General features: G+C 42.8%; 1 protein-coding gene across 3 annotated transcripts in view; it reads left to right on the top strand.

Moving 5' to 3' along the window:
- The window catches only part of SLC35F5 (solute carrier family 35 member F5), a 405,130-nt gene that overhangs the window by 11,050 nt on the left and 372,141 nt on the right, over window positions 1-21,939 (top strand). For 2 of the 3 annotated variants that reach the window (XM_085647333.1, XM_085647335.1), the window contains exons 2-3: window positions 4,230-4,296; window positions 10,902-10,948. The gene's annotated coding sequence lies outside the window, so the exon portion shown is untranslated. Of the gene's footprint in view, window positions 1-3,602; window positions 3,657-4,229; window positions 4,297-10,901; window positions 10,949-21,939 lie in introns of those variants that run through there. The other variant, XM_085647334.1, reaches the window with a different exon arrangement.

Genomic DNA, 21,939 nt, shown 5'->3' with positions numbered 1-21,939 from the left:
CAGGTATGTATGGCTGCTGTATCCATGTTGAGTTGTGAGTCCTTATTTACCCCCAGAGGGAGTCTTGGACTGCTCGGATCAATCTTATCATGAGATTTAAGCGCTGAAGAGGTACTTGGCTCAGTTGTTCAGCATCCATAGTAGATCGGGCCCCCAGACATCCTGAGTAAAAGGCCGCAACCCCAAAAGATGGGTCTGCTTGCCTCGTGGTCCTCTGCTCCACGCCTTTCATTTCAGAGCAGTAGATTTGCAGCTGTAGACATGCAACCTAGCCACTTTATGGAATGCTGCTGACCGATGGTGAGTTTAGCGTTCAGAAGAAGTGGAAATGACTGGGGGGAAAAAAGCCAAGCTGACCGATTTATTGACACTAAAACACATTTCTTTTATAGCTTGAATATTGCACTGTTTTTAGGATATTGTATATAGCAAACCTAGGACTGTGCTTTGAAATCTGGCCTGTCAGATCACTCTAGAAATACCCACCTAACCATGTGCCCACATGCACAAGCACCCAGAAAGTGCACACAAGCACCAGCTTAATCTGTGACATATCTACACTTTAAAATTGTGAGGCAACATTAGTGGAAGACAGCGTTTTAAAAATAATCTGCTAATATCTCAGTCCTAAGAGTTTCATCTTTGTTTTGCTATATCCTTTTTAGGTTGAGCCTGTAACAGCGTGCATGCGCTATTCTGGCGAAGACTTTATGTAAGGGCTTTCGAAAATTAACCTAAGAATCGCACACGCACGTGCATGTGCATGTGCTTTTTGTTTTGGCCCACACTATTGGCCTTTGCATGCGCCTTTTTAATAAAGACAGCACATAATTGGCCAAAGGTGGGCGCATTGCTCCGCCCATGGCCTATTGGTTGCGGTTACCGGGCGCGATAATTGAAACCAGATGTCTCGCGTGCCGGTTTTTTACAGTGCTTTTTTAGGTCTCGCGCCTAGCGATGCAGTGCGCAGCGAAAGTCCTTTTGTCTGGGTTTCGGAAATCGATTCTGAAATTGCACACGCTCGTGCGTGTGTTTTTACTTTCCTGTTCTGTTATTGGCCTTGGCGAGCGTGTTTGTTCCTTAGACTGCACGCAATTGTCCAAAGGCGGGCGCATTGCTCCGCCCATGGCTTATTGGTGTCTATTACGTGCTTGGTGCGCGTAATAGACACCAATAGGCCATGTGGTTTCAATTATCGTGCCCAGACACGGGCGCGATAATTGAAAGCACATGGCTCGCAGCGGCGTGCGCGCACCACTCGCGGGCTTACAATGCCAATAGCTCAAACTCATGCAAATGCGAGACCTATTGCATTGCAAATGCTTATTTTTAACTGCAGGAAGAGTGCTTCAGAGGACAGTGTATTCTTTTAACAGCTCTCCCACAATTGTTTTTCCACCATGTGGCATGTGTATGCAAAATAAAACAAGCATTTTTTCTCATCAGCACAGGTATAGTTTTCGCCCTTCCACCCGTCGCAGTTTGTTTTGATTGCCCCGCTCTCTCTAACTATTCTGGAACTGCAGTAATGGTGCTCGTGCTCGCTTCTCGAAAGCAGAGCTATGGCTGAGCCACTGCCGCTCCTCTGCTGCAGTCTGCAACTCTCTCGCCACGGAAGGGTCCACCACATTACTGCCGCCCTTCATTGCACAAACCAGCTGCATCAGTCACGGGGCTTCCTCCTTCTATTAAGTGACTGCATCCCACGGACGGCAAAAACAGCCTGGCACCGGAGCTGATGTGCTCCCAGTTTCTCCACATTTGGTGAGTGCATTTAGTAATGCACATGTTGCTTTCACCTTCCGCCGTTGAGAGTTTATCATTTAGCCGGGTGTAGTTTACTTTAATTTACACGTCCCGCCCGCTGCTTTTCATTCGCTTTTTAATTTTTTTTAATTGATGAGGTATTGTACTTCCAAATAACAAATAACTTCCCAGCAAGCACTTTGTCGCATGCTTATTTAAAATAATCGTCCATTCCGGCGAGAATGAAAAAACCCATATGCGTTCTCAATTTATTATGCTATATTACTATTACTCCCGTTCTAACTTTTATTTGCATCCACTCATTGACTGTTTTTCTTCAGATCGTCCCTCCTCTTTTTCACCACCTACACTGCACTAACTAGCCTTAGTATTCGTTTTGTCTTCCTGTCATGCCGCCGTTCTAACACATTTATATTCTTTGATCAGTCTTTGGTGTAGAGTGAAGCAACACGACGTTGAGCGCAAATGTGAAAAATGCAGAGGCATCGAATAGTTTGTTCAGTGGTGCGTGTTTCAGAGCAGTAATTGATTCGTGACTTGCAGTGGGAAAATAACCTGTCACGGATTCCTACGTGAATGAATATGAGACTGTAAGTAGGGCCAGAATGTACGCCCGGGTCCCAATTAAGTGACCCTCATTAGCAAATCAGTTAACTAAAAAAAGCATCACACATTTGTAAATCAGGGCAGTTCTAAAATCATAAAGACCCACTACATGTTGAAATGGACGAGCGACTACAGGCATTTGTGCTTGCTGCAGTTTCAGATCGAACAACTGGAAAAACTGCCCCTATCATAATAGGCCCACACACCGCTAAAAAATACAAACTTAAAAAACAGCCTCTACACTGATCACCCCTTAAGACATTGCCAGATTGTCCTAAAGGCCAATACGTCGCTGTCTGGAAGTTGTTTATTTAACTCTGTCTGGTTACGTAAAAAAAACAGCCTATTGTCCATGTTGCTATTCGCTCATTGCTTATGGGGAAGATTCGCTTTGACTTGTTGACTGTTCCTGCTCTAGTTTATGTTCAACGTGTTACTAATATTTGTTCGAGTAGCCTGATTATGTCTTGAACAAATATAACAATGAGGCGGAACACTGGCTTATTTAGATCGTTTTTACTTGATATGACCTGAATTTATTTCAGTGGCGACACAGTTGTTAAACAGACCTTTAAATTCTGCACAAAATACCGTTGTTGCCCCTTCATTTTCTTCATAGTTTAAACCGCTTGCATATTTGGGTCTCGCATTTGCAAAAGATTGAGTTATTGGCATTGTAAATGACAATACCTTCTACTTATATGTTGTTTTACAAAAAAGAGAAATAAAAGGCATTGTCATTTACAATGCCAATAGCTTAAACTCTCGCAAATGCGAGACCTATTGCATTGCAAATGCTTGTTTCACTCTGGTTGTGGTGGTGGTTCTAATCTCTCGACCTGTTTCATAGCAGTAGACTGCCATAAACTCTCAGGTTTGTTGTATCCATACCCCTATAGCCCATCTACCAGAATGGCACCCGTGGGTTATCTGCTTGTGTTTTTTATTTTTGTGCCTCGCTTTCTGCTTTATGAGAGGCACTATTTAGTGCCACTTGCATGCCCCCCTCTTAGTTATTTTTTAATCTGTATTCTGACCTTTCAGCAGTTTGCTTTTTAGAAATTAAAGCTTTTGATATTTTCTGGCTTTAAATATTTCACGTTGATATCCTCTGCATGCAAAAGCAATGCTGCTCTGGTAGTTAGTTGGAGCCTACAGGACCTCTACCCACACCCATGGGTGCTTAAGCACTTAGAGAGTTCATGGAGTTATTGCCCCACCCACCTGCAAAGCCTCAACAATTTCACCCGGTGCACAGGTTCTCTGTCTGTCCCAGAGTGCAGGTACGTACTTTGGACATAGTTGACATTGTCTATGTTTTTTTGTATATTTATTTTTTAGCCTGCTATTCATGTTGCCTTGCATCCACATATGGGTGCTTTGTAGACCACAACGCTATCCAATATGTAACGTTCAGCAGTGACGATAATATAAGCTTGCATGAGGTAGGTTAGACTTTGGATGTAGCTTCTTGGATCCAACAAAGTGGAGGATTAGGTTTGATGTCAAGTATATTCAGTCAGATTGTTACTGATGTGATATTGGGGAGGTGGTTGGGTTTAGGTGTGTTCTGGTGTGACATTACATACCCCTTCGCTCGGCAAAGGTGCTTGCCAAAGCTTTGTGATTTTTCTCTTTGGAAGATATGCATCTTTCCACGTTAAAGAGGTGCTTGGATCTGCCTCGATTATTTCTATCAGCCTGTTAAATTTTGAAAGTTGAAGTCCTTAGGGATGGGTAAGGGCCCTGTATTCGCACATTTTTGTTCGGCAGGGAAGATTTTGAAATTCAAGGACTGAGTAATACTGAAGAAGAATTGATATTTTTTTTCCTTTCCATTTGTACCTTTTAATTAGATATTGGATTCCAGTTTTACTGACGTTTGCCTTATTCTGTTTTGGAGACATGGAAGTGCTTTTCCAAGTAAGTTTTGATCAACCAGTTTTTAAACCGCATCCTTTTGCCTTATTCTATTAACTCTGTCAATAATAATTTAGTTTCAGTAGCCTTTACAAAGATTTCAATTCATTTATTGTTTTGGGACGCAGCAGATTGCATTGAACTGACGCTAGGGCGCTATACATCTGGGACTCAAACATGACACCATGCACCATTTTATCTTATCAAGAGAAAAGCCAATTATAACCAGTCTATAAAACCTCACTTTGCCTTGTCTGTATTGACAGACGGTATTCCTTAACTTGGCTGTACGAAACTTGATTTTTGAACTACGAGATTGCCATCATAATGCCCCTGGTACAATTGGAAACATAGTAAATGCACTTGGAAGCCCAGGAGAATTATTACACTTGAGGGTTTATATATAAGTGTTTGAATTGCCTGTGGTAGCCAATTAAAGCCATTAGAAAAACGGTCAGTATAACTGATCTGTTCTTGTCCATTTAGCCACATTAGAAGGCACACTTCAGCAACAGACCACATGGAAATCTAAATCTCCATTTTTTGCCATAGTCCAATCCGATAGCCAGAATTATAGAGATCACGGAAACCCAATGTGGATTCTTTTTTTATCAGTGCTGAACAGAGTGGTGAGAGGAATTGATTGGGATAGTACTATTAAGTTGTGGGGGTCTTAGCTGAAAAACAATGACTCATTCTTTCAAGGCTATTCATTAAGACACTTCGTTTGCATTCTTGTGCTGATGGGTTGATATATGACTGTAAAAGGAGATGCTGGCAAATTATGGATTTACCTTCTCTCAAAGAAAGTATTAAGTCTTTGGCTTACATACTAAAGTAAGACCCAAATAATGGAGGCTGGTAATAGGAAGGTGAAAACTGAAAAGAATTAGTAAGAGAGAGGATTCCAGCTGGATACTATATTAAAGAGCCATGACTGCATTGAGTGAGAAGCAAAATAATAGGTTGCCATTGGAGAGGTTGGTGTCTAGCCAATTCAGGACTGATACCCCTACACAGCCCTAAATAGGCATACATTGAACATTTTGTGTTTGAATTGCAAGCTGCACTCGTAGATGTAGCAGTACTAGTTTGATAACATCATCTGTATCTAATGCTACTTGAATATGAGTCAGTACTTCATGAGCTGCAATAGGTTGCCTTAAGGAGGTCAAGCAGTTCCTGCTCTTCTGTAAACAACTGTACTTAGTGAGCAAGATTATCTATAATTGGCACGTTGCAGGATGGTGTTGTTTCAGAGATGTTTTCATAATGTAAAGTTAAAATTGCTTGTGCATGATTATTGCATTTGAATACTCTTCTGTCATTTACTTTTGTATATGAAGTCACAGATTGTGTCCTATCTGCCTTATTTTATGTGTTCAGCTAAGTCTTGCATTAATAACTCAGTTCATTAGTTATAACTAAAGTATCCATTTTGGTGATATTTGTTGAGTTTGTTTGAGCCTTGCTTGGCAGTGCTGTGATCATTCCTGTAATTGTTTTACCATAGCAAGTTACATTGCGCGGACGTTGTGTCTGCAACACATATAGGATGTTAAAGGTTAGAAATAGTTAAGAATAAAAAAAGTGATTCTTGAAAAATAACTTTATTTTCTCAAACACGATAGCCATCAAATTATGTGAATTGTCGCTGAAGGGCTGTGATTTGTGCAATCCCTCTTTTTATTGCGTATATTTTACAACAGGTACTTTTAGCTGTGTATAATTACTAGAACTGTTTGTAGGTTTAGTTATATTTCACTTATTGCTTGTCAAACCAAACTCTTGATCTTTCTTTAAGAGTACAAGATGGCTTTTAACTCAGTAAGCAAATAACCTATTCTAATGTAAAATCATGGAAGTAAGAGCTATCTTTTACTCTAGGTTTATTCATAGGTTTTAAGGTTCTCTGCCTCTTCAAAAGGCACCATGGACTGCATTCACTGCGACATGAGTAACTTTGCAAGTTCTGTGCATTCCCATACGGTTTTGTAAAGTTACGCTTTTGAACTCTTGAAAGCCCCACAGGCTATGCACAGAAATCCAAGAACACAACAAACTTCCATGTCCAGATTTCAGGTGAAATCCACTTAAGATCTTTTCCTCTTCATCTTCACATGCAGCATATGGCCACATGGTGAACTTCTTATCCTGCACCCCAGTAAATATGGGGGTGTTTTATGCGTTTTATAGCCGAGCCTTCACACGTACTTGAGCACTTGCTTCTTTGATTTAGGTGTTCAAATTGAGTGTGAACAATGATTGTGATTGGTAATTAATAAAAATGTATAATTTATGGGTAATCATCACATTTCCAATGGCTAATCCCTTGCCCTCCCATTAGTAACGTCTATGTTTCCATTCCCACCCGTAAACTTCTGACTATAGAACATCTGCATTACTAATGGAAGTTTTAAAATCTGATGGGATTTCATGTTATGCAATTCCACAAATCATGATTATGTTAATTGGGTTTAGGAATTATGACCATGAATCCAAATTTGAGCATTAATACCTGCAATTTACAAAATGTTAAAAGAATAAAGCTGCAGACATCAGAAGGGTACTTGAAAGTACGTGCACTAAGGTTGCAATTGGATGTTCTCAGTCCCACATCAAGATTCTGTTTAGCTGGGGATAACAAATGTTTATTGCTAGAACGGTATTGCTTGCATAGATTGGGTGGTAAACAATAATACTTCTCAGAAGAGTATCAGTACATAAATAGAGTAGAAAAAGGAGGCAATAGAATTCCTGGATCCATTATTAAAGTAAAATATAGTTTCCCTGTTTCTAGTAATTCTTGCTCTTCTGTGGAACAATTCTCAAAATATTTCAGTTCCACCGTTTTGTCTGGCAGTTAGGAAACGAGGGCAGATGTACTGTACCTATAATTGAGGATTCATAGCAGACAACTGAACGGTGAGATTTATTAATCCACAGGGAAAATATTAGATGCACAAAGTTTCTTCACAGCACACATCCAACACACTTGTGTGTCAAGCTATGTTTGTAATCCAAAAGTAGCTTGCACCTAATTAAAGAGCAAAAGGGTTATTGCTACATACCGCGGTGGGGCTCAAGGAGAATCAAGGGGATGTTTATTAAACTTTATTGGTGAGCCAAAAGCCAATTGATTGGAATTCAAGAAGGCTCACTTCATGAGTGCTCCATGCTACCTCAATTGGTACTGTCTTCTAGATAAATTGGGTGATTGTTTTCAGTTTTATTTTACTGAAAGGAATGTTTTGTCCTCCTCTTAAATATGTGGCTTCCCATCCATCTTAACTTATTACTCTTTGTCAGGCATTATGAACCTTGCATCCTCCACTCAAGCTGTGGGTTGATTGTAATTTATCTGAAGCTTTTGTTTATCCATCAGGCCCTGTCAAGGGCTACAATACATGCCACAGGAACTCCTCAATGTCACCCTGTGACTTTCGGAACTTGACATGGTGTGTCTTTTTCCATTTGAGTGTCACATGATCCCCTTGGTCTCTGCTTTGTCTCAATGAGGCTGATGCAAACCTTAACATTTTTTTTTTAAAGAGGGCAAGTTTGGGGTGCTTGGTGTGCACACCTTCACCAACAGCTTGTTGTCCTTAATGTATCTGACTCCTTTTTTTCTGTTTTACCACACGGTGAGTTGAGCCTAAGCCTGTTTTCTTTTTTTTGGTTTGGGAAATCGTACAGGTGTCTATTCCAGAGCCGAACTTGTATCTGAACTGTAAACTCAACTCCTAAACTTCACAAGTTTCACAACTTCCACAAAAGAAACAGGCAGAAGGCCTCCTTTGGCTAATGTAATGATGTTTTCCTTAGAATCCCCTTGTGAACACAGTCCCAATGCAAGTGCTCTCTTTCCACATTCTAGACCGGTTTCTGGCATCTTCCCAAGATATCTTATTGCGTAGGTATTCATTTGAAGAGGGACGCACAGCTCTGGCTACAACCATTTTCTAAAAGAGCAAGTACGAAGATATACTAAAAATTGGCATGTTATATGTTGCCAAACCTGTAGCCCTTGTTGCAGATATCAACGTCTGTGTGGATGGAACCATATTTATTTAGCTTTGTTGAGCTGCATAAAATCTGTTAAAGTGAATTTACCCTCCTCAGGTTCCCTATTCATTAGGTTACCTGCCATAGACCATTTATTTTCTCAGTAAAGGCTCATTTGGGCGGAGGAATAGTAAGGGGTTATCAGGATTCAGGGAAAGATGGCGATAAGGCAAAAGGGGTTGGTAGGGTTCAGTGATTGGTATTGTTAAGGGAAAGTTAGCATTTGGTGTTTGTTCTGTCTTTTTGGGTTGATGGAGGTTTAGCATAAAAGGGGTTGTAAGAGGTTTTTAGGGTTCATGGAAGTGTAGGATTATGAGTTAGTAAGGGTTTTTTAAGGTTTAGTAAAGGGTTGAAATAAGGTGAAGTAAGAGTTTTTTAGGTTCAGCGTTAAGTGGTAGTAAGGGTTTTTGGGTTCAAGGAAGGGTAGCATTAATGGTTTGCAAGGGTTTAGGGTACATGAAAGGGATGCGTTAATGTGTACTAATACGTTTTTAGGGTTCAGAGAAGTGTAGCGTTAAGTGGTAGTACAAGGTTTGCAAGATTCAGGGAAGGGTAGTGTTGAGGAGTAGTTAGGGCTTTTAGGTTCAAGGTAGGGTAGTGTTAAGGGATAGTAATGTGTTTTTAGGGTTCAGGAAACCGTATTACTAAGGAGTTGGTAAAGTTTGTGAATTGGTATTCAGGGGTAGTTAGAGACATCTAGAGGTAGCTAGGAACACTTAAGGTTCAGAGACGTTTAGCAGTAAGGGGGTAGTTTGGAGTTTTGGGGTTCAGAGAGAGCAAGCATTAAGACATACTAAGGGGTTATCCATGTACAGTTAGATACATTAAAGGATGCATGTAGGGAAATAGCTGTCATAGGGAAGAATGAAGGAAACAACATATTAACGCAACAGTTCCATTTCAACTTTAATTGAGTCAGCTTTTTAAAAGTCAACTTTATTACATACAGCCTACTGGAACTTCTAAGTGCCTAGCCCCCAGAGCAGTTCAGTAACACTTTCTTGAAAAGTTTTCAGATCACAGTCCTGGGAACAGAAGCAGACAACTGCCCCCCAACCCAACACTACTCTTACTGTGCAGTGCTTGCAGTATAGTGTCTCATTAGTTGGCAGAATTCAGGACCATCATGATGACCCCACCTCCAGTGTCACCATCTCGGTTGCACCATGGGCAGTGTGTAGGCTTTGCAAGACCCTTGGTCCATTCTCTTTGTAAGCCAGACCTAGCAGGTCATACAGCATCGCATGGTACCGCAGACAGTAGAGTTTGCTCAGGGGCTAAATCCGGGACACCCTCGACATGTACATTTGCTTCATGCCATTGATTTTCAAGCACCTCAACCCAATGTCAAATTTCAATACTCTAGTAATCTCACAGACCTTAAACTCTGCAAGGTCGCCAAGGGAGTTCTTTGTTTTGCAGAAGTCTTTAAATCCTGAATATTAGGACTCACATCCAGCATCTCCCCTTCAGTTTTAACTACCTTACTCGGCAAAACCTCAACTTTGTATTCCCCTACCTTCGCTTCAGACTCAATAGTCGCAGATGTGTGTGCTAACTTTTCAGGTAAGGCATTCATGGACCTCAAAGTGTCCTCTCCCCGTACTCCGTTCTGATTAATCAGAGCGGTCACAATCTGGTGTTTTCTGGTTCCTCTTCTAGTCTAAACACTGTGTCTTGAAATAGTCCCCCATCTGTTTCTTTTTGTCCGCCTTGATGAGGTTCAGTGGGCATTATATCTGCCAGTCTGATGTAGTCAGTAGCATTTTAGTATGTGGTGACCCACCCTTTCAGTGGGTATTGGCCTCTCTTGTGATAAGTTGGTCCTACAAGGCACACCCCACCGGGCAGACATGGTGGAAACAATGTCCCTAATGACATCAAAAAAGTACACAAAAAAGTGAAGGATGACATTCTTAAATTAATCTCAGCCATTGGCAATCATGGCAATTACTCGGGCCGCAACCCAGTACATCGTAATTTTACACACTATTCTACTTGGTTTGGATCCAGCCATGTGTATATCAGTCTTGACCCAGCTCCAGTTGGAACAGTCCAGCCTGAACTGTCAGGTCCTCCCTGAACCGAAACAAAAGCAAGCCAGATTTAGGGCTCATCAGCCAGGTATAGTTGGGTTCCACAGTGTGTACATGTCCCACTTCGGGACTTATGCCGTCTCACTTGGAGTGTGTGACCAGCACTGGGGGGAAAATAAAACCTGGGTTGCTTATGAAAAAAGCCATGATGTTCTAATAAGGCAGCAAAGCCTAAAGGAACACTTGAATTCAAGTCTTATATCAAGAAGATGGTGAATTCAAGCTACTTCAATGTTAGTCTACTGAAAGAACTCGCTGTAAATTAAATCAATGTTTAAATAAGTGTGCAAAGAGGAGGAGGGTTTATTATTTTATTTTTTTCATTTTTGTAAGAAAATCTTTGTAGGAGTAGCTGAGAATTTAAAGAATGTAATTTTATTTTGTTTTGTTTGGTACTTAGCTGAGAATTTAAAGAATGTAATTTTATTTTGTTTTGTACTTTAATAGATAAGGCAAATCTGGATCAGACATTCACAAGTGAACAAGCAAATAAGGTAATGAAGGAATTGTATCAATACAGTCAGTGTTTCTAAGAGAAAAACAGTTTTGTAAGTGATGAGAGTTTAATTTTATAAAAAATGTTTTTGTTAATATTGGGATCCTCGGGGCATACGTAAACCAATGTTTCATTTGTTCTGTGTGCTATATATACAGGAAAATGTAACATTAGCTGGCAAATAACATGAGACCTGTGCTTCCAAGGGAATCTGACTGATCAGAAAGTAAAACATTTATTGCTGAGATGATTAAATTAACATTTCAATATAGCTTAGTCTGTAAAGGCACACTTATCAGGGAAGACCCTGAGATTTCTTTGCACCTATCGAGTGAGAGTGTGTAGTCTTGTGCCTGGTCCCAAGATAGCAGAGGAACAAGAACTCTCCATTCAGTGGGGAGCTTGCTCTTTGTCTGCCAGTATAGGGGACCTCCGCATCCATCCTGACCATTGAGAGGTGAATGTTGTTCTGTTTGGGTCAAACACATTTGAATGCTTTCCGACCTGTTCCAAAACTTTTAAAGACAATTTCAAGTGTCTATGCTGGTTTGTTCTCTAGTTGACTTCTATCCAACCTCATTTTTAAATTAGAACATATGTTAATATTAATACTGCTGGTATGACTATATAGCACGTAAGAACACACATAGAACTGAGTACTTGCTATGCAAGATACATTGTGCAATATTGGTTAAAACCAATTGAGCAGTCTTTGGGGAGTTTTTCTTCCACAGCTCGAGGACCCAATTATTGGCGTTATCTGACGTGAAGTGCTCTACCCCATTCTTAAAACAAAATCATTCGAAGATGACCTGCATATGTGATTGCATGGCGGCCATCCGACCAAAAAAACATTGCCAAAGCCAATAGTTTTGCACTTGGTGTTGCAAGTGAGCCCTTTTGGCTTTGCCAATGCATGTTTTACATACAGGCATGAGAACACAGAGTAATGGAAAAGAGGTTGGTGTGTGTGACAGGACACCAGTTTTTTAAATATTTGGTTGGGGGATTGGGGGCTAAATGTAGAGGAGAGTGAGGGTGGGTGGCAAGACACAATGTATGTTACTGTTTTTTTAATATTCGGGCAGTGGGCCTGCCATGTGCGAGGAGGGGGGGAGGTGAGGGACGACGAAAGGGTAGTGGGGTGGGTGGCAAGACAACCGATTCAGAGGGAGGTGATGTTTTGTTGTTTATGGCTCCCTGTGACTCCACTACCCCCTTTTTTATCCTAAAAACAAGAGCAGGTTGTTTGTGGGGCCATAGATAACATATAATTGTAGATGGGTAACAGTGAGCAAGGAATGCTTTTCATCTTGTGGTTCTGAGTGATATTGACAACTCGACATTCGCCTTTGTCGCCTAATTGATGTCACCCAGCACCTCCAGTGGAAAAACATGAGCAATATTCTCTTAGTCATTTATAATTATATATGTGGGTCCCAAAGCCATCCACACTTGTGAACAGGCTTTTCAAAATGCTCTTACTTTACACCAAGCTAAGGGTGTGCATTGCACAGGCTTGAGCACATTGATTTTACTCAAGCAGTAGTGTGGGCTCACTAAAATAGCTGCACTATTAACCACCCCTCTCACATATTTAATTTATTAGGTCTTGGGTATTTCCCCAGACGGGAGACATGAAAATCTCCTCAAAAGAACTCTAGGGAGAGCCTATCTTGTTGAAGTTTGGGAGACTACGGCGAGGAGTCCAGTGATGAAACAAGCTACTTAGGCTGTTGAGGGCCTTCGTCCTTTTTAGGGAACAACCCAAATCAGATTTGACTAATCTGTGGGTACGTTCTGTCAATGCTAGAAAATCCCAGTACGGTGCTTTGATTGCTGACTTGGTACCTTTTGAGATCCATTTACTGTCACTGTGTCACAGCAGTGACGGACATTGCTTGCTTCCCACTGCTGTAGTGTAACAGTGCTCTATTTTGGAGCTGGAGCCTGCCTCTATTAGCCCATGTTTGTTTCTATGTTTATAAAATACAATTTGAAAAGTCTTTTCTCAACAGTGATGGAGTTTTGAAACCATATACAACATAATATTGCAGCGGCATAACCGTGAATAAAGGAATATGCTTCCCCACTAGACCCGAGTGACATAGACTGTCACTGAGAACCCCAAAGTGAAAGACTATTGAAGTACTGGGAATTTTAAGCCCAGCGGTGCAGGGGAACACACCCTATGACTTCGGGTTCTTCCTGTTTCAGACCTACAGAAACACAGAGTCTTCTGGGTGAAGTCAAAGATCAGTTTATTGGCTGCAGACCAATTACAGGTATCCTAGAAGTACAACAGCGTGTATGTTCTCAGGAGACTGCTAAAAATCACAGAAACGGGCTTCTCCATAAATACAAAATATCCTGCTTCAGGCACACATTCCTTGGTTTACGATATGGCCATTACATGTATACATTACAAACGAAAAGGCAGAGTCATGATGACCATCCCACATTCCAGTTAAGCCAGCCCGCAATTATTTACCCAGCAAGGCTCAGATCCCACATCAGATATCGATAGGCCCCAATAAACATGAGCATCTCCTGTTTGGAAAACAAGCCATAAAGCAGGAACAGTCAGGTGAGAAAGAGATTAGCTGGAGGCTCGTGTAGGATGAAAAGGCTTTATGGTGTGTCAAGCCCTGATGCTAATCACAGGTGGCCAGTGGACGGGGAACTCGTGAGACCGGACTGACCTGGGGCAGCGGAGCCAAGCTGCCCAGGTCACAGAAAAGTCAAAGAAAGGCACATGTGCTCTAAAAGGCCCGTATTGGCTTCATGCTATGTAGCCTATGTGAGGGCAACCATAAGATGGCCACCGCTCTAAAATGGAACCCACGTAGTGATGTATAATAGCGTATACACAGTGCATTCATAGCTAAAACGTTACACAAAGCACTTGTACATACCGCATTAACCATTCCCGGTTCGCTAATACCGGGAGAGACAGGGGTAGGGCCCTGCCTCCTACGCGGTCCCAAATTCGAAAGTACGACAGACCCTCCTTTTGCCCTTACATAGGCAATAACTATACTCATTTCAATCCGAGTCTAGGTCAATATTCACGAAGTCATGGAGATGTTGCTGTAGCATCATCCTATTACTTAGCTCGTCCCTCGATACAGGTTTCCTTACACATAATGTAGCACAGAGGCCACATATCGCAGGAGCACACTGTATGCACAGACAGAACAGGAAAAGGATGGCTAAGATCATTCCAATGACCATCAGAACTTTCCAACCCCAGGCAGATATCAGTTCCCAGAACCACCCCACCAGTGACTAATCTCCTTTATCCACGTGTATGGACTCAGATATTTTATGTAGTTTGGAGATGGCTTGATAAAATGTTGGAGCGTTGTCTGGTATGAAAATGCAACAACTAGATTGGATAACCTTACATACCCCACCGCGGTCTGCAAGTATAACGTCTAGAACCATGCGGTTCTGCAAAGTCATAAGGCGATCCGCTTGGAGCTCAGCTGTCAAATTACCAAGGGCACCAGCCGTAACATTAACAGTGGATTCAACCACTCGAGTCAGTTGTCTCAGGTTCCTACTATTAACCATAGGTCCCCAAAACGGCAGGAAACCCAAAAAGAAATCTCCCGCTTCCTGACCGGCGGTATTCTCCTTACTAATCACGCCTCTCACAACTCTGGTCTTGTGATAGTCGGAGGCGGCAGTAAATGTTGGCGGTAGCAGGTTTGCAATATAACATGTGCCCGAGAAATCAGGGGGCAACCATGTATATGCTCGGTCATTGCAGATAAAATATGTACCCTTGGCAGCCAAAAACGCAGGGGAAAACTGTGACGGAAAAGTGTACGTTTCAGTACAGTCACTTCTCCCCAGTTGAGCTCTAGGATTCTGACCATCACCTTGCAAACAGAACCGACCTATGTGGGGTACGACCCAGATTGGGGATGAGATTTTTCGCTGTCTTTCACCCAGACTAATACTATACCCCGTTGCGTTCCACCCTACATAAGCTCTCAACTCTTCTTTGGGAATAGATGAGTATGCATCGATATCTCTGCTCATATCGGCAACTCCTTTCATTAGGGCTTTATTTTTGGTGCTAGGTCTGATGGAACGCGGTTGTCGCGGGGAGTAGGCATCTAGGGCAAAGAGAAACATGGTCTGGAACGCCCATGACGATCCATTGTAACTAAACGGCAGCACTAGATAAGGAATACCCTTATTAATGGTATGTGGCATTAAACCACACACCCAGCAATTGGTTGTATTCATGACTAGTTGGTGCTGGTGCAGGAGCTGAATAAACGAGTTGTTTACAAATTCTGATCGTCTGTCTTGTTCATGTTCAGGCAGAGGGTGAAAAGAGTGTGAGGAGACAGTAGAAGGAGATATAGGCTGTACAGTGGGTGCAATGGGCTCTTGAGAGGAGAAGAATACAAATCCTACAGTAAACACTACCATACTACATGGCATAAACAGGCATAAAAACACAAAACGTTTGCTTTTCATTATTTTACATATTCTTGCTTTAAAGTTCATTTCCTCAGCGGATCTCTCCATCTTGAAAAACTCCATCCTCTAATCGTGCCGCTCGCGGCGGGTGAGTTTCTTCTGCTAAGGGGTACGCCTGTTAGTCCAGGGGACACCCTAGACCAACCAGAACCGTTGACCTAACGTCTTCGGCCTGTACCCCAAAGTCTTGGCACCGCGACCCTGCGGCTGAACCCGGATGGTGGTTCGATAAACAAAAATCAAGAAAGTCCTTCAGATGGGAGAGCTCTGGTTATCAAAAAATAAAAAGGTAAGAAAAAGAATATTTATTTGTCCATAGGCCTTGGTCTCAGATTGTAATGAAAACGGCCAGGTACTGTCTGATCTTGAAACAAGAGTTCAGGCTCTGTGGTGTCCAATCGAATTGACGGTGGCACAGCTTCTTGCAAAATATCGTCACTCTGTTGTGCTGAAGTTGTGCCTTTTATGCGTGCATCACTGAATGGTACAAAACGAGGTACAGTGTCTGTTTCAGAGTCAGCGATACCCTCCTGGACCCACTGGTCATACGGCAGAGACAAAGGGATCCTTTTCACGTGGGCGCCGTGGATCCAGTTCTTCTTCCCCTTTACTCGAACAGCTGATCTTGTAGACAGTAGTACGAGATGAGGGCCAATCCAGCAGGGCTCATCGTTGCTTTTCCGCTGGAAGTTTTTGATGAGGACCCATGTGCCAGGGTCAATGGGGTGTCCTGGAGCCTCAGAGGCCGGGGGGAGAGTATCATGCACCTGTTGGTGTAAAACACGCAGTTTAACCGTCAAATCATACAAGTAATCAAGCAGTACTGGATGTTCGATTTCACTGAATTTCGTCGGTCTTGGCACACCCCATACATTAGCCGGGCGGCCAAAAACGACCTCGTAGGGACTAAGTCCCACTCGTGAATGCACGGTCATGCTGGTGGACAGGAGTGCTAGAGGCAGAGCGTCAGGCCATTTAAGACCTGAGCTCGCTTGGATTTTGGCCAGTTTGAGTTTTAGAGCGCCATTGTAGCGCTCTACTAATCCAGCTGATTGGGGGTGATTTGCAGCGTGGAATTTCTGCTTTATCCCTACTCCCTCACACACATTCTTCATCACTTGACCCACAAACTCACTCCCATTATCACTCCACACCATTCTTGGCATTCCAAACCTAGGGAAAAATTCCTTCACAAGGGCTTTGGCTGTGGATAGAGCAGTGTTATCTTTTAGGGGATAGGCCTCTATCCATTTTGAGAAAGCGCAAACAACCACCAATACATATTTCAGGTTGTTGCATCTTTCCATGTGGATAAAATCTAACTGCAAAACTTCAAATGGATATGATGGAGGCGCAAAATGACCAGCTGGAGTTGGGGTTCCCCTACCAGGGTTGTACTTCAAGCATACCATACAATTCTTGACCACATTCTCTGCACACTTAGGAATTCCAGCATTCTGCCATACTGGAGCCAACAACTTACAAATTCCTTTCGTACTGATATGTGCCATTCCATGTGCCATAGTAACCACTGGAAGCACATATGCATCAGGTAACAACCATCGCCTATGTTCTGACAAATCAATCCAACAACCATTCTCATCCAACTTACCCATACTTTCTCTCCACTTGCTCAACTCTTTCTCTGTGGCTTCAGCTTGAAGGGACTTTACACTCTCTATTGTGTTTTCACACATTCCAACATCACCAACCCATCTGGCAGGGCCTGCAACATACATTCGAGTCTTTACATCTTTTGCTGTTTCTTTCGCGACTTCATCAGCAAACGCATTACCACGACCAACATCATCAGTGATTTTCTTGTGCGCACTGCATTTCATAATCGCAACTTGTGATGGTAGGGTCAGCGACTCAAGGAGATCATTCACCAACTTGCCATTCTGAATCTTAGCTCCATGTGAAGTCAGGAACCCACGTTCTTTCCACAATCGCCCAAAACTATGAGCCACGCCAAAGGCGTACTGGCTATCCGTATATATGTTCACTTTCATTCCTTCAGACAACACGCATGCTCTCGTAAGGGCAATCAGTTCTGCTGCTTGAGCCGAATTTTGTGGCACACGTGCAGTTTCCACAATCGTGTGCAAAGTCGTGATAGCATATGCAGCAGTCGTATCACCATTTGGAAGCTTGAAACACGAACCATCCACCCATAAAGTACCATCACACTCCGTCAGGGGAGTATCTTTAAGATCTACTCTTCCTTTTGTCTCTTCTTCTGTTCTGAACAGACAATCATGTTGCTCAATCTCATCTAGGTCTGCTGGGATTGGTAATAGTGTAGCTGGATTCAACGTGTTGCATCTCTTTATGTGTATATGGTTTGCTAACAGTGTCAGCTCATAACCAGATAATCGCGCACTAGTTAAGTGCTGTGTCTTGGTCCTGTTTAACAATGTGTCCACAGCATGTGGAACCATAACAATCAATGTATTATCCATTACTAGGCCAGCAGACTGTCGAATAGACATAGCTGCAGCGGCTGTGGCTCTCAGACAACTTGGCAATGCCCTCGCTACCGGGTCCAAGGTTGACGAAAAATACGCGCATGGACGCGGTCTGTCGCCAAAAGGCTGTGTTAACACTGATAATGCGCAACCATCTTTCTCATGAACATACAATGTAAAAGGCTTGCTGTAGTCAGGGGTACCCAACACAGGAGCTGAACACAATGCATTACGCAATTCCAAAAAACTTTTCTGACACTCTTCAGACCATGGAATAGGATTCGGTGTGTCTTTGCATGTTAATGCTAACAAAGGTTTTGCCAACAAGGAAAAATTGGGAATCCAATGCCTACAGTATGAAGTAATGCCCAAGAAAGCACGCACTTCTCTCTGTGTTCTTGGCACACTCAACTGTGCAATGGCTTGAATTCTTTCTGGGGTCAGTTTCCTTCCCTCTTTCGATAAGAGATGACCTAAGTAGGTCACTTCTTGTCGACAATATTGCAGCTTTGAGAGAGACACTTTGTGATGGAAGGCAGACAAATGACGCAACAATGACAAGGTAGCGTTTTTGCAAATCTTTTCAGTATCCGCGGCGATCAGTAAATCGTCGACGTACTGAATGAGGATAGCGCCACTGGGTAAAACCAGTGCATCAAGCTGCGCTTTTAAAGCCTGACTGTATATTGATGGACTTTCACAGTAGCCCTGGGGAGCGCGTTTAAAGCGGAAGCTTCGACCTCCTAAACTAAAGCCAAAAATGTCTCTGCTCTCCTCTGCAATTGGGATGCTAAAGAAGGCATTCTTTAGATCGATCACTGAGAACCATGCAGCGGAGGCTGGAATCATAGTTAACAAGGCAGTTATATCAGGGACAACTGGAAACTGTGGCACAACAATCTTATTAACCTCTCTAAGTTCAATCACAAATCTGTAAACAGGTGGCTGTGAAGGGTCCGTTCGTTTTAAGACAGGTAAAACAGGACTATTGCAAACGTTGCCTCTTGTCTCTTCAATTACACCCTTTTTAATCAAATCACTGACAATTGCTAACCATGCTTTCTGACCTTCATTGGAGATCTTGTACTGGGGAATACGTGGCAGTCTGACATTGGCTTTTAAAGTGACCACATCGGTATTTCCAGGAGACCCACATCATTGGGACCAGTAGCCCAAAGGACATCCGGAAGGGATGACAATTCAGGTGGCATTGCATTTTTAGACAAATATATCGGGGAAATCACTTTCTTGCCTAATGTAAGTTGTACTCCTGAGGGAGAACAATATAGCGTTGCATGCAATCTTTTTAGCAAATCTAATCCTAGCAAATTTTCACCACAACCTGTTGTTAGAATGAGGGGTGCTTTTAGCTCACAAGGTCCAACAGAAAGTGACATAGGACTAGAAATCGGGTTCCTAACTGGGGCGCCAGAAAAACCTACTGAAACATTTATTTCGCCAGACAAAGGCGTGCCAGGGAGTTTTGAATGCATGATTAAACTCTTTGCAGCACCAGTATCCAGCAGAAAGGGCTCCGTTACATTTGCTGTAGTTACTTTAACATAAGGTCCGCTCTGATCCACTGGCACTGCAACAACTCCCTCTCTCTGTCTACGGCTGTCCTAGTAATCATTATCTTCTACATTGTCATCTTCTGCATAATAATCATTATTGTAGTACTGAGCTGTATTACCAGTCGCGTTGGCTTGCTGATCAAAGCTATTTATGGTATTTTGAGGCGGAAGAGGACACGCGTTCTGGAGAGCATTTCCGCGCCCTCTACCCCTAGGAGCTTGCTGACCACCTCTACCTCTTGCGCCATACGCATTACTGTTACGCTGCATTAATTTAGGGCAACTATATTTAAAATGACCTTCCTCTTTGCAATATGAACATTGGTTGGGACCTACAGGGATTCGTGGTTGATAATACCCATTCATCTGCTGATTACTCTGAAACTGTTGGGGTTGCTGATAGATACCTTGTGTTTGCCTATAATTATTCTGTCCTCCACGTGGTGGATAAGCCTGCTGCAAGTTGACCTTTGTTTTTAGTTCTTTCGTTTTCTTATCTGTTCTATCCTTCTCATCTTTGTCTCTATTCTCATAATACTGTGCAGTAGCCAGTATTTGCGCTGAAGAGGAAACAGCCCAAGAACTTTCTGAGTCTTTCAATTTTTTACACAACTCGGGAAGTAGATTCTGCACAAATTTATCAACAAATAACCGTTGGCCACCTTCAGTGCTCATGTCTTGACCACTGTGGTCGATAAACGTTTCTTCAAACCTGGTAAAGAAATCAGACACTGTGTCATCTTTCTTCTGCTTACATGCGGATAGTTTATCCCAATTTACGCGCATCGCAGGCATTATAGTTTTCATGTAGGTAATAATTCGACCAGGGAGTTCTGCTACCAAAGGATCAGGTTTCGCGCCACCAACTTGGCCAGCATCTGCAGCAATGATATTAGCCCAAGTGTTACCCAATTCTGCAGCGTGATCTACATTACGAATGGATCCCCATAAAGGCTGTGGAACAACATTCCCAAACAACATATCTATGTCAGCCAAATTCATTACACATGATTCTGCAGTTTGTGATAACTCCTTATAATAACCGGTAGGGTTTTTACGGGGGTCAGGCAATGTCCGCTTAAGTGCTAACACCTCAGATCTCTTCCATGGGACATGCACCCAAACACGCTGAAAATGTGGTGGAGCAGCAGCAATACCTTGAGCGGCATTAGCCGCAACGGCTTCTTTCCATACCGGAGGGACTTCTCTCATAGGGTATTGTCGCGCTTTTCCCTTCTTCCCCACAGGGAATTCCTGTTCGAACAATGATTGTTGACAATCACCATTTCTGAGGGACAGTAATGTTGCAACTGCTTTATCTACATTGGGGCCCACAATTGTACCTTTTTCAAAATCAAATCGCACTCGACACAATTCCTGTGGGTTTGGGTTTGCACCATTATCCTCCAATTCCTCACAGAGGAATTCACACATTTTGTCAAAGACATACCTCTGTGTTGGGGCATCCCATTGGTGAAAAACGGTAACAACTGATTCACATTATAAAGTGAAGGGAAACCAATCCACCTACGCGCCAGATGATCTAACACCTCTTTCTCATCAGGACCAGGCAGCTGACTGCGCAATTGCTTACGCTGTAAGGCAGGAGTCGCACTAGATGACCCAAAGAGAGGCGACATTAGACTAGTAACTACATTAGCTAGTCGTTGTCGTGCTGAAGGAGAAGTTGAGGCGAAAACGGGGGGATAGACAGAGGGAAGAAAAACAGATTCAGATACTGGTACCTGGGTAGTGTAAGAAGGAGCGCCAGGGGAAGCCGCTGGCGTGCTAGGCAAAGTCGCAGGAAGCGCGGGGGTAACAGGTAACAAGACTGGCGGCCCTTGAGAGGGCTGCACTGCAGGGATAGGAGCCAGCTGAGGAGGAGCTGGCAGCTGCGGGAAGGCTTGCGGCATATTTACTGGAGGCTGCACATTTACAAGCTGTGGAGGTGCGGTTGCATTTTGCGCATACGGGGGTGGCGAACTTAACAAATGGGACATTAGGGAATCTTTTTCGTTCTCTTTTGTCTCAGCTTGCACAAGGGGTGACAAAACAGGGTAACATTTATCAATCCCTAGTTTGCGCTGTCTGTGCAATTGCTCATTCATTTGTTCCTCCTCATGATCTTTAAATTGCACAGCTGCTTGCATCACTGACATACCTCTGTCTCTCTTATTTCTTTTCGCTAGCTTAATTTCCTTCTGTTTGGCTTCCTTTCGCCATAGGCGGAAAGAATCAAACATCGCCGGCCGGGCTTTCTTTTTAAACAATTTTACTTCCAAATTATCTAAGATATCTGTATCGAAACTACCATTTTGGGGCCATTTTAAAACACCGTATTTTCTGGTGTATCGGATCCATACTTCATTATATGCAATGGGGCCCACGCCATGTTTTACATAAAGCTCATAAGTTGGAGTTCCAATTGGAGGAACCGGGCATGAATC

Source organism: Triturus cristatus, chromosome 3_2 (genome assembly GCF_964204655.1).
Source record: "Triturus cristatus chromosome 3_2, aTriCri1.1, whole genome shotgun sequence".
Taxonomy (NCBI): domain Eukaryota; kingdom Metazoa; phylum Chordata; class Amphibia; order Caudata; family Salamandridae; genus Triturus; species Triturus cristatus.
Note: the sequence above shows the minus strand (reverse complement) of the source record. Positions and strands in the feature narration are given on the sequence as shown.